The sequence below is a fragment of the Heterodontus francisci genome, chromosome 25, assembly GCF_036365525.1.
Source record: "Heterodontus francisci isolate sHetFra1 chromosome 25, sHetFra1.hap1, whole genome shotgun sequence".
Taxonomy (NCBI): domain Eukaryota; kingdom Metazoa; phylum Chordata; class Chondrichthyes; order Heterodontiformes; family Heterodontidae; genus Heterodontus; species Heterodontus francisci.
The window spans coordinates 4,366,017-4,379,863 of record NC_090395.1 but is presented as its reverse complement, the minus strand read 5'-3'; positions in this window follow the sequence as shown (position 1 = coordinate 4,379,863).

The following is a 13,847-nucleotide window of genomic DNA, read 5'->3' as shown; positions in this document are numbered from 1 at the left end:
TCTTCCCCACACACTGAAACCCCTTCCCCAAAGACTGAACCCCCTTAACCTCACACTGAAACCCAACCCCACACACTGAAACCCCTTCCCCACACACTGAAACCTCTTCCCCACACACTGAAACCCCTTCCTCACACACTGAAACCCCTTTCCCACACTCTGAAACCCGTTCCCCAAACACTGAAACCCATCCCCACACTCTGAAACCTCTTCCCCACACAGTGAAACCCCTTCCCCACACGCTGAAACCCCTTCCCAACACGCTGAAACTCCTTCCACACACACTGAAACCCGTCCCCAAACACTGAAACCCCTTCCCCACAGACTGAAATCCCATAACCACACACTGAAACCCCTTCCCCACACACTGAAACCCATCCCCACACACTGAAACCTCTTCCCCACACACTGAAAGCTCTTCCACTCAGACTGAAACCCATCCCCACACACTGAAACCCCTTCCCCACACACTGAAACCCCATCCCAACGCACTGAAACCTCTTCCACACATACTGAAACCTCTTCCCCAAAAACTGAAACCTGTTCCCCACAGACTGAAACCTCTTCCCCACACACTGAAACTCCTTCCCCACGCACTGAAACCTCTTCCACACACACTGAAACCTCTTCCCCACACACTGAAACCTCTTCCCCACACGCTGAAACTACTTCCACAAGCACTGAAACCCATCCCCACACAGTGAAACCCCTTCCTCACACACTGAAACGTCTTCCACACAAACTGAAACCCCTTCCCCACGCACTGAAACCCCTTCCACACACACTGTTACCCCTTCCCCTCTCATTGAAACCCCTTCCCCACACACTGAATCCCCTCACACACACGGAAACCCCTTCCCCGCACACTGAAACCCCTTCCCCGCGCACTGAAAACCTTCCCCACACGCTGAAACCCCTCACCCACACGCTGAAACTCCTTCCACACACACTGAAACCTCTTCCCCACACATTGAAACCTCTTCCCCACACATTGAAACCTCTTCCCCACACACTGAAACCACTTCCCCACGTTCTGAAACCCCTTCCCCACACACTTAAAACATCCTCCCCACACACTTAAAACATCATCCCCACACTCTTAAACCTCTTCCCCATACACTGAAACCCCTTCCCCACACACTGAAACCCATCCCCACACCCTGAAACCCCTTCCCCACACACTGAAACCCATCCCCAAACACTGCAACCCTTCCCCACACACGGTAACCGCTTCCCCACACACAGAAACCACTTCCCCACACACTGAAACCGCTTCCACACACACTGAATTCCCTTCCCCACACGCTGAAACCTCTTCCCCACACACTGAAAGCTCTTCCACTCAGACTGAAACCCATCCCCACACACTGAAACCCCTTCCCCACACACTGAAACCTGTTGCCCACAGACTGAAGCCTCTTCCCCACACACTGAAACTCCTTCCCCACGCACTGAAACCTCTTCCACACACACTGAAACCTCTTCCCCACACACTGAAACCTCTTCCCCACACGCTGAAACTACTTCTACACGCACTGAAACCCATCCCCACACACTGAAACCCCTTCCACACACACTGAAACCTCTTCCACGCAAACTGAAACCCCTTCCCCACGCACTGAAACCCCTTCCACACACGCTGTTACCCCTTCCCCGCACATTGAAACCCCTTCCCCACACTCTTAAAACTCTTCCCCACACACTGAAACCCCTTCCCCACACACTGAAACCCGTCCCCACACACTGAAACCCCTTCCCCACACAGTGAAAACCATCCCCACACACTGAAACCCTTCCCCACACACTGTAACCCCTTCCCCGTACACTGAAACCCCTTCCCCACACACTGAAACCGCTTCCACACACACTGAAATCCCTTCCCCGCACACTGAAACCCCTTCCCCGCACGCTGAAACCCCTTCCCCACACGCTGAAACCCTTCCACACACACTGAAACCCATCCCCACACACTGAAACCTCTTCCCCACACACTGAAAGCCCTTCCCCACGCACTGAAACCTTTTCCACACATACTGAAACCTCTTCCCCAAAAACTGAAACCTGTTCCACACAGACTGAAACCCCTTCCACACACACTGAAACCTCTTCCACATGCACTGAAACCCCTTCCGCACACACTGAAATCCATCCCCAAACACTGAAAACCATCCCTTCACACTGAAACCATTCCCCACACAATGAAACGCATCCCCACACACTGAAACATCTTCCCCACACACTGAAACCCCTTAACCACTCACTGAATCCTTTTCCCCACAGACTGAAACCACTTCCCCACATACTGAAACCCCTTCCCCACACTCTGCAACCTCTTCGCCACAGACTGAAACCCTTCCCCACACACTGAAAACCATCCCCACACACTGAAACCTCTTCCCCACACACTGAAACCCATCCCCACACACTGAAATCCTTCCCCACACACTGAAATCGCTTCCCACACACTGAGACCTCTTCGCCACAAACGGAAACCCTTCCCCACACACTGAAACCCTTCCCCACACACTGAAACCTCTTCCCACACACTGAAACCTCTTCCCGACACACTGAAACCTCTTCCCCACAAACTGAAACCCCTTCACCGCACACTCAAACCCCTTCCCCACACACTGAAACCCATCCCGACACTCTGAAACCCCTTCCCCACACAGTGAAACAGCTTCCCCACACACTGAAACACATCCCCACACACTGAAACCCATCCCCACACACTGAAACCCCATCCCCACACACTGAAACCCATCCCCACACACTGAAACCCCTTCCCCACACACTGAAACCCCTTCCCCACACACTGAAACACATCCCCACACACTGAAACCCCTTCCCCACACACTGAAACACATCCCCACACTCTGAAACACCTTCCCCACACACTGTAACCCCTTCCGCACACACTGAAACCCATCCCCACACACTGAAACCCATCCCCACACACTGAAACTCCTTCCGCACACACTGAAACCCCTTCCACACACACTGAAACACCTGCCCCACACACTGAAACCCCTTCCTCACACAGTGAAACCCTTCTCCACACACTGAAACCCCTTCCCCACACACTGAAACACCTTCCGCACACACTGAAACACCTTCCCCACACACTGAAACCAATCCCCACACACTGAAACCCATCCCCACACAATGAAACACATTCACCACACACTGAAACCCTTCCCCACACACAGAAACACAACCCCACACACTGAAAAACATCTCCACACACTGACACACCTCCCCCACACACTGAAACCCCTTCCCCACACACACTGAAACACCTTCCCCACACACTGAAACAACTACCCCACACACTGAAATACCATCCCCACTCACTGAAACCGCTTTCCCACACACTGAAGCCCCTTCCCCACACACCGGATCACTTCCCCACACACGGAAACCCCTTCCCCACACACTGAAACAGCTTCCCCACACACTGAAACCCCTTCCCCACACACTGAAACACCTTCCGCACACACTGAGACACCTTCCCCACACACTGAAACACCTTTTCCACACACTGAAACCCCTTCCGCACACACTGAAACACCTTCCCCACACACTGAAACCCTTCCCCACACACTGAAACCCCTTTACCACCCACTGAAACCCTTCCCCACACACTGAAACCCCTTCCCCACTGACTGAAACACCTTTCCCACACACTGAAAAAACTTCCCCACACAATGAAACACCTTCCTCACACACACTGAAACCACTTTCCCCCATTCTGAGGCACCTTCCCCATACACTGGAACACCTTCCCCATACACTGAAACACCTTGCCAACACACTGAAACCCCTTCCGCACACACTGAAACACCTTTCCCACACACTGAAACACATTCCCCACAAACTGAAACCCCATCCCCACACAGTGAAACACATCCCCACACACTGAAACACATTCCCCACACACTGAAACCCCTTCCCCACAGACTGAAACCGCTTCCGCACACAATGAAACACCTTCCTCCCACACTGAAACCCCTTCCCCACACACTGAAACACCTTCTGCACACAGAGAAACAATTCCGCACACACTGAAACACTTCCCCGCACACTGAAACCCCTTCCGCACACACTTCAACCCCGTACCCACACACTGTAATCCTTCCCCACACACTGAAACACTTCCCCACACACTGAAACCCCTTCCCCACATACTGGAACCCCTTCCGCACACAATGCAATCCCTTCCCCACACACTGAAACCCTTCCCCACACACTGAAACCCCTTCCCCACACACTCAAACCCCTTCCACACACACTGAAACCCATCCCGTCACTCTGAAACCCCTTCCCCACACAGTGAAACAGCTTCCCCACACACTGAAACACATCCCCACACACTGAAACCCATCCACACACACTGAAACCCCTTCCCCACACACTGAAACCCATCCCCACACACTGAAACCCCTTCCCCACACACTGAAACCCATTCCCCACACACTGAAACACATCCCCACACACTGAAACCCCTTCCCCACACACTGAAACACATCCCCACACTCTGAAACACCTTCCCCACACACTGAAACCCCTTCCCCACACACTGAAACCCCTTCCCCACACACTGAAACACATCCCCACACACTGAAACCCCTTCCCCACACACTGAAACACATCCCCACACTCTGAAACACCTTCCCCACACACTGTAACCCCTTCCGCACACACTGAAACCCATCCCCACACACTGAAACCCATCCCCACACACTGAAACTCCTTCCCCACACACTGAAACCCCTTCCACACACACTGAAACACCTGCCCCACACACTTCAACCCCTTCCTCACACAGTGAAACCATTCCCCACACACTGAAACCCCTTCCCCACACACTGAAACACCTTCCGCACACACTGAAACACCTTCCCCACACACTGAAACACCTTTTCCACACACTGAAACCCCTTCCGCACACACTGAAACACCTTACCCACACACTGAAACCCTTCCCCACACACTGAAACCCCTTCCCCACACACTGAAACCCTTCCCCACACACTGAAACCCCTTCCCCACTGACTGAAACACCTTCACCACACACTGAAAAAACTTCCCCGCACACTGAAACACCTTCCTCACACACACTGAAACCCCTTCCCCACATACTGAGACACCTTCCCCATACACTGAAACACCTTCCCCATACACTGAAACACCTTGCCAACACACTGAAACCCCTTCCGCACACACTGTAACACCTTTCCCACACACTGAAACCCTTCACCACGCACTGAAACACTTCGCCACACACTGAAACACCTTCCCCACAGACTGAAAGCCCTTCCGCACACACTGAAACCCATCCCCACACACTGAAACCCATCCCCACAAACTGAAACCCATCCCCACACACTGAAACACATTCACCACACACTGAAACACATCCCCACACTCTGAAACACCTTCCCCACACACTGTAACCCCTTCCGCACACACTGAAACCCATCCCCACACACTGAAACCCATCCCCACACACTGAAACTCCTTCCGCACACACTGAAACCCCTTCCACACACACTGAAACACCTGCCCCACACACTGAAACCCCTTCCTCACACAGTGAAACCCTTCCCCACACACTGAAACCCCTTCCCCACACACTGAAACACCTTCCGCACACACTGAAACACCTTCCCCACACACTGAAACCAATCCCCACACACTGAAACCCATCCCCACACAATGAAACACATTCACCACACACTGAAACCCTTCCCCACACACAGAAACACAACCCCACACACTGAAAAACATCTCCACACACTGACACACCTCCCCCACACACTGAAACCCCTTCCCCACACACACTGAAACACCTTCCCCACACACTGAAACAATTACCCCACACACTGAAATACCATCCCCACTCACTGAAACCGCTTTCCCACACACTGAAGCCACTTCCCCACACACCGGATCACTTCCCCACACACGGAAACCCCTTCCCCACACACTGAAACAGCTTCCCCACACACTGAAACCCCTTCCCCACACACTGAAACACCTTCCGCACACACTGAGACACCTTCCCCACACACTGAAACACCTTTTCCACACACTGAAACCCCTTCCGCACACACTGAAACACCTTCCCCACACACTGAAACCCTTCCCCACACACTGAAACCCCTTTACCACCCACTGAAACCCTTCCCCACACACTGAAACCCCTTCCCCACTGACTGAAACACCTTTCCCACACACTGAAAAAACTTCCCCACACAATGAAACACCTTCCTCACACACACTGAAACCACTTTCCCCCATTCTGAGGCACCTTCCCCATACACTGGAACACCTTCCCCATACACTGAAACACCTTGCCAACACACTGAAACCCCTTCCGCACACACTGAAACACCTTTCCCACACACTGAAACACATTCCCCACAAACTGAAACCCCATCCCCACACAGTGAAACACATCCCCACACACTGAAACACATTCCCCACACACTGAAACCCCTTCCCCACAGACTGAAACCGCTTCCGCACACAATGAAACACCTTCCTCCCACACTTAAACCCCTTCCCCACACACTGAAACACCTTCCGCACACAGAGAAACAATTCCGCACACACTGAAACACTTCCCCGCACACTGAAACCCCTTCCGCACACACTTCAACCCCGTACCCACACACTGTAATCCTTCCCCACACACTGAAACACTTCCCCACACACTGAAACCCCTTCCCCACATACTGGAACCCCTTCCGCACACAATGCAATCCCTTCCCCACACACTGAAACCCTTCCCCACACACTGAAACCCCTTCCCCACACACTCAAACCCCTTCCCCACACACTGAAACCCATCCCGACACTCTGAAACCCCTTCCCCACACAGTGAAACAGCTTCCCCACACACTGAAACACATCCCCACACACTGAAACCCATCCACACACACTGAAACCCGTTCCCCACACACTGAAACCCATCCCCACACACTGAAACCCGTTCCCCACACACTGAAACCCATTCCCCACACACTGAAACACATCCCCACACACTGAAACCCCTTCCCCACACACTGAAACACATCCCCACTCTCTGAAACACCTTCCCCACACACTGAAACCCCTTCCCCACACACTGAAACCCCTTCCCCACACACTGAAACACATCCCCACACACTGAAACCCCTTCCCCACACACTGAAACACATCCCCACACTCTGAAACACCTTCCCCACACACTGTAACCCCTTCCGCACACACTGAAACCCATCCCCACACACTGAAACCCATCCCCACACACTGAAACTCCTTCCCCACACACTGAAACCCCTTCCACACACACTGAAACACCTGCCCCACACACTTAAACCCCTTCCTCACACAGTGAAACCATTCCCCACACACTGAAACCCCTTCCCCACACACTGAAACACCTTCCGCACACACTGAAACACCTTCCCCACACACTGAAACACCTTTTCCACACACTGAAACCCCTTCCGCACACACTGAAACACCTTACCCAAACACTGAAACCCTTCCCCACACACTGAAACCCCTTCCCCACACACTGAAACCCTTCCCCACACACTGAAACCCCTTCCCCACTGACTGAAACACCTTCACCACACACTGAAAAAACTTCCCCGCACACTGAAACACCTTCCTCACACACACTGAAACCCCTTCCCCACATACTGAGACACCTTCCCCATACACTGAAACACATTCCCCATACACTGAAACACCTTGCCAACACACTGAAACCCCTTCCGCACACACTGTAACACCTTTCCCACACACTGAAACCCTTCACCACGCACTGAAACACTTCGCCACACACTGAAACACCTTCCCCACAGACTGAAAGCCCTTCCGCACACACTGAAACCCATCCCCACACACTGAAACCCATCCCCACAAACTGAAACCCATCCCCACACACTGAAACACATTCACCACACACTGAAACCCTTCCCCACACACTGAAACGCATCCCCACACACTGAAACACATCTCCACACACTGACACACCTCCCCTACACACTGAAAACCCTTCCCCACACACACTGAAACACCTTCCCCACACACTGAAACAACTACCCCACACACTGAAATACCATCCCCACTCACTGAAACCGCTTTCCCACACACTGAAACCCCTTCCCCACACACTGGATTACTTCCCCACACACTGAAACCCCTTCCCCACACACTGAAACAGCTTCCCCACACACTGAAACCCCTTCCCCACACACTGAAACACCTTCCGCACACACTGAAACACCTTCCCCACACACTGAAACACCTTTTCCACACACTGAAACCACTTCCGCACACACTGCAACACCTTCCCCACACACTGAAACCCTTACCCACACACTGAAACCCCTTCCCCACACACTGAAACCCTTCCCCACACACTGAAACCCCTTCCCCACTGACTGAAACACCTTCACCACACACTGAAAAAACTTCCCCGCACACTGAAACACCTTCCTCACACACACAGAAACCCCTTCCCCACATACTGAGACACCTTCCCCATACACTGAAACACCTTCCCCATACACTGAAACACCTTGCCAACACACTGAAACCCCTCCCGCACACACTGTAACACCTTTCCCACACACTGAAACCCTTCACCACACACTGAAACACTTCGCCACACACTGAAACACGTTCCCCACACACTGAAACCCCTTCCCCACACACTGAAACACCTTCGCCACACACTGAAACACATTCCCCACACACTGAAACCCCATCCTCAAACACTGAAACACATCCCCACACACTGAAACACATTCCCGACACACTGAAACCCTTTCCCCACAGACTGAAACCCTTTCCCAAACACTGAAACCCTTTCACCACACACTGAAACACCTCCCCCACACACAGAAACACCTTCCTCACACACTGAAACCCCTTCCCCACACACTGAAACCGCTTCCGCACACAATGAAACACCTTCCTCCCACACTGAAACCCCTTTCCCACCCACTGAAACACCTTCCGCACACACTGAAAACAATTCCGCACACACTGAAACATCTTCCCCACACACTGAAACCCCTTCCCCACACACTGAAACACTCCCCACACACTGAAACCCCTTCCCCACACACTGAAACCCCTTCCCCACACAATGCAATCCCTTCCCCACACACTGAAACCCTTCCCCACACACTGAAACCACTTCCCCACACACTGAAACATCTTCCCCACACACTGTAATCCTTCCCCACACACTGTAACACTTCCCCACACACTGAAACCCCTTCCCCACACACCGAAACCCCTTCCCCACACAATGCAATCCATTCCCCACACACTGAAACCCTTCCCCACACACTGAAACCCCTTCCCAACACACTCAAAACCCTTCCCCGTACACTGAAACCCATCCCGACACACTGAAACCCCTTCCCCACACAGTGAAACAGCTTCCCCACACACTGAAACACATCCCCACACACTGAAACCCATCCCCACACACTGAAACCCCTTCCCCACACACTGAAACCCCTTCCCCACACACTGAAACACATCCCCACACTCTGAAACACCTTCCCCACACACTGTAACCCGTTCCGCACACACTGAAACCCATCCCCACACACTGAAACCCATCCCCACACACTGAAACTCCTTCCCCACACACTGAAGCCCTTCCCCACACACTGAAACACATCCCCACACACTGAAGCACATCCCCACGCACTGAAACACCTTCCCCACACACTGAAACCCCTTCCCCACACACTGCCACAGCTTCCCCACACACTGAAACACCTTTCCCACACACTGTAACACCTTCCGCACACACTGAAGCCCATCCCCACACACTGAAACCCATGCCCACACACTGAAACACCTTCCCCACGTTCTGAAACAACTTCCCCACACACTGATATCCCTTCCGCACACAATGAAACCCATCCGCACAAACTGAAACCCATCCCCACACACTGAAACCCCTTCCCCACACACTGAAACCCCTTCCCCACACACTGAAACACTTCCCCACACACTGAAACACCTTCCCCACAGACTGAAAGCCCTTCCGCACACACTGAAACCCATCCCCACACACTGAAATCCATCCCCACACACTGAAACCCATCCCCACACACTGAAAAACATTCACCACACACTGAAACCCTTCCCCACACACTGAAACGCATCCCCACACACTGAAACACATCTCCACACTCTGACACACCTCCCCCACACACTGAAACCCCTTCCCCACACACACTGAAACACCTTCACCACTCCCTGAAACAACTACCCCACACACTGAAATACCATCCCCACTCAATGGATCACTTCCCCATACACTGAAACCCCTTCCCCACACACTGAAACAGCTTCCCCACACACTGAAACCCCTTCCCCACACACTGAAACACCTTCCGCACACACTGAAACACCTTCCCCACATACTGAAACACCTTTTCCACACACTGAAACCCCTTCCGCACACACTGAAACACCTTCCCCACACACTGAAACCCTTCCCCACACACTGAAACCAATTTCCCACACACTGAAACCCTTCCCCACACACTGAAACCCCTTCCCCACTGACTGAAACACCTTCACCACACACTGAAAAAACTTTCCCACACACTGAAACACTTCCCCACACACTGAAACACCTTCCCCACAGACTGAAAGCCCTTCCGCACACACTGAAACCGATCCCCACACACTGAAACCCATCCCCACACACTGAAACACATTCACCACACACTGAAACCCTTCCCCACACACTGAAACGCATCCCCACACACTGAAACACATCTCCACACACTGACACACCTCCCCCAGACACTGAAACCCCTTCCCCACACACACTGAAACACCTTCCCCACACACTGAAATACCAGCCCCACTCACTGAAACCGCTTTTCCACACAATGAAACCCCTTCCCCACACACTGGATCACTTCCCCACACACTGAAACCCCTTCCCCACATACTGAAACAGCTTCCCCACACACTGAAACCCCTTCCCCACACACTGAAACACCTTCCGCACACACTGAAACACCTTCCCCACACACTGAAACACCTTTTCCACACACTGAAACCCCTTCCGCACACACTGAAACACCTTCCCCACACACTGAAACCCTTCCCCACACACTGAAACCCCTTCCCCACACACTGAAACCCTTCCCCACACACTGAAACCCCTTCGCCACTGACTGAAACACCTTCACCACACACTGAAAAAACTTCCACGCACACTGAAACACCTTCCTCACACACACTGAAACCCCTTCCCCACATACTGAGACACCTTCCCCATACACTGAAACACCTTCCCCATACACTGAAACACCTTGCCAACACACTGAAACCCCTTCCGCACACACTGTAACACCTTTCCCACACACTGAAACCCTTCACCACACACTGAAACACTTCGCCACACGCTGAAACACGTTCCCCACACACTGAAACCCCTTCCCCACACACTGAAACACCTTCGCCACACACTGAAACACATTCCCCACACACTGAAACCCCATCCCCACACAGTGAAACACATCCCCACACACTGAAACACATTCCCGACTCACTGAAACCCCTTCCCCACAGACTGAAACCCTTTCCCAAACACTGAAACCCCTTCCGCACACACTGAAACCCATCCCCACACACTGAAACCCATCCCCACACACTGAAACACATTCACCACACACTGAAACGCTTCCCCACACACTGAAACACATCCCCACACACTGAAAAACATCTCCACACACTGACACACCTCCCCCACACACTGAAACCCCTTCCCCACACACACTGAAACACCTTCCCCACACACTGAAACAACTACCCCACACACTGAAATACCATCCCCACTCACTGAAACCGCTTTCCCACACACTGAGACCCCTTCCCCACACACTGGATCACTTCCCCACACACTGAAACCCCTTCCCCACACACTGAAACAGCTTCCCCACACACTGAAACCCCTTCCCCACACACTGAAACACCTTCCGCACACACTGAGACACCTTCCCCACATACTGAAACACGTTTTCCACACACTGAAACCCCTTCCGCACACACTGAAACACCTTCCCCACACACTGAAACCCTTCCCCACACACTGAAACCCCTTTACCACACACTGAAACCCTTCCCCACACACTGAAACCCCTTCCCCACTGACTGAAACACCTTCCCCACACACTGAAAAAACTTGCCCACACACTGAAACACTTTCCTCACACACACTGAAACCCCTTTCCCACATTCTGAGACACCTTCCCCTTACACTGGAACACCTTCCCCAAACACTGAAACACCTTGCCAACACACTGAAACCCCTTCCGCACACACTGAAACACCTTTCCCATACACTGAAACCCTTCACCACACACTGAAACACTTCGCCGCACACTGAAACACGTTCCCCACACACTGAAACCCCTTCCCCACACACTGAAACCCCTTCGCCACACACTGAAACACATTCCTCACACACTGAAACCCCTTCCCCACACACTGAAACCGCTTCCGCACACAATGAAACACCTTCCTCCCACACTGAAACCCCTTCCCCACACACTGAAACACCTTCCGCACACAGAGAAACAATTCCGCACACACTGAAACACTTCCCCGCACACTGAAACCCCTTCCGCACACACTTCAACCCCGTACCCACACACTGTAATCCTTCCCCACACACTGAAACACTTCCCCACACACTGAAACCCCTTCCCCACACACTGAAACCCCTTCCCCACACAATGCAATCCCTTCCCCACACACTGAAACCCTTCCCCACACACTGAAACCCCTTCCCCACACACTCAAACCCCTTCCCCACACACTGAAACCCATCCCGAGACTCTGAAACCCCTTCCCCACACAGTGAAACAGCTTCCCCACACACTGAAACACATCCCCACACACTGAAACCCATCCCCACACACTGAAACCCCATCCCCACACACTGAAACCCATCCCCACACACTGAAACCCCTTCCCCACACACTGAAACCCCTTCCCCACACACTGAAACACATCCCCACACACTGAAACCCCTTCCCCACACACTGAAACACATCCCCACACTCTGAAACCCCTTCCCCACACACTGTAACCCCTTCCGCACACACTGAAACCCATCCCCACACACTGAAACCCATCCCCACACACTGAAACTCCTTCCCCACACACTGAAACCCCTTCCACACACACTGAAACACCTGCCCCACACACTGAAACCCCTTCCTCACACAGTGAAACCCTTCCCCACACACTGAAACCCCTTCCCCACACACTGAAACACCTTCCGCACACACTGAAACACCTTCCCCACACACTGAAACCAATCCCCACACACTGAAACCCATCCCCACACAATGAAACACATTCACCACACACTGAAACCCTTCCCCACACACTGAAACACAACCACACACACTGAAAAACATCTCCACACACTGACACACCTCCCCCACACACTGAAACCCCTTCCCCACACACACTGAAACACCTTCCCCACACACTGAAACAACTACCCCACACACTGAAATACCATCCCCACTCACTGAAACCGCTTTCCCACACACTGAAACCCCTTCCCCACACACCGGATCACTTCCCCACACACGGAAACCCCTTCCCCACACACTGAAACAGCTTCCCCACACACTGAAACCCCTTCCCCACACACTGAAACACCTTCCGCACACACTGAGACACCTTCCCCACACACTGAAACACCTTTTCCACACACTGAAACCCCTTCCGCACACACTGAAACACCTTCCCCACACACTGAAACCCTTCCCCACACACTGAAACCC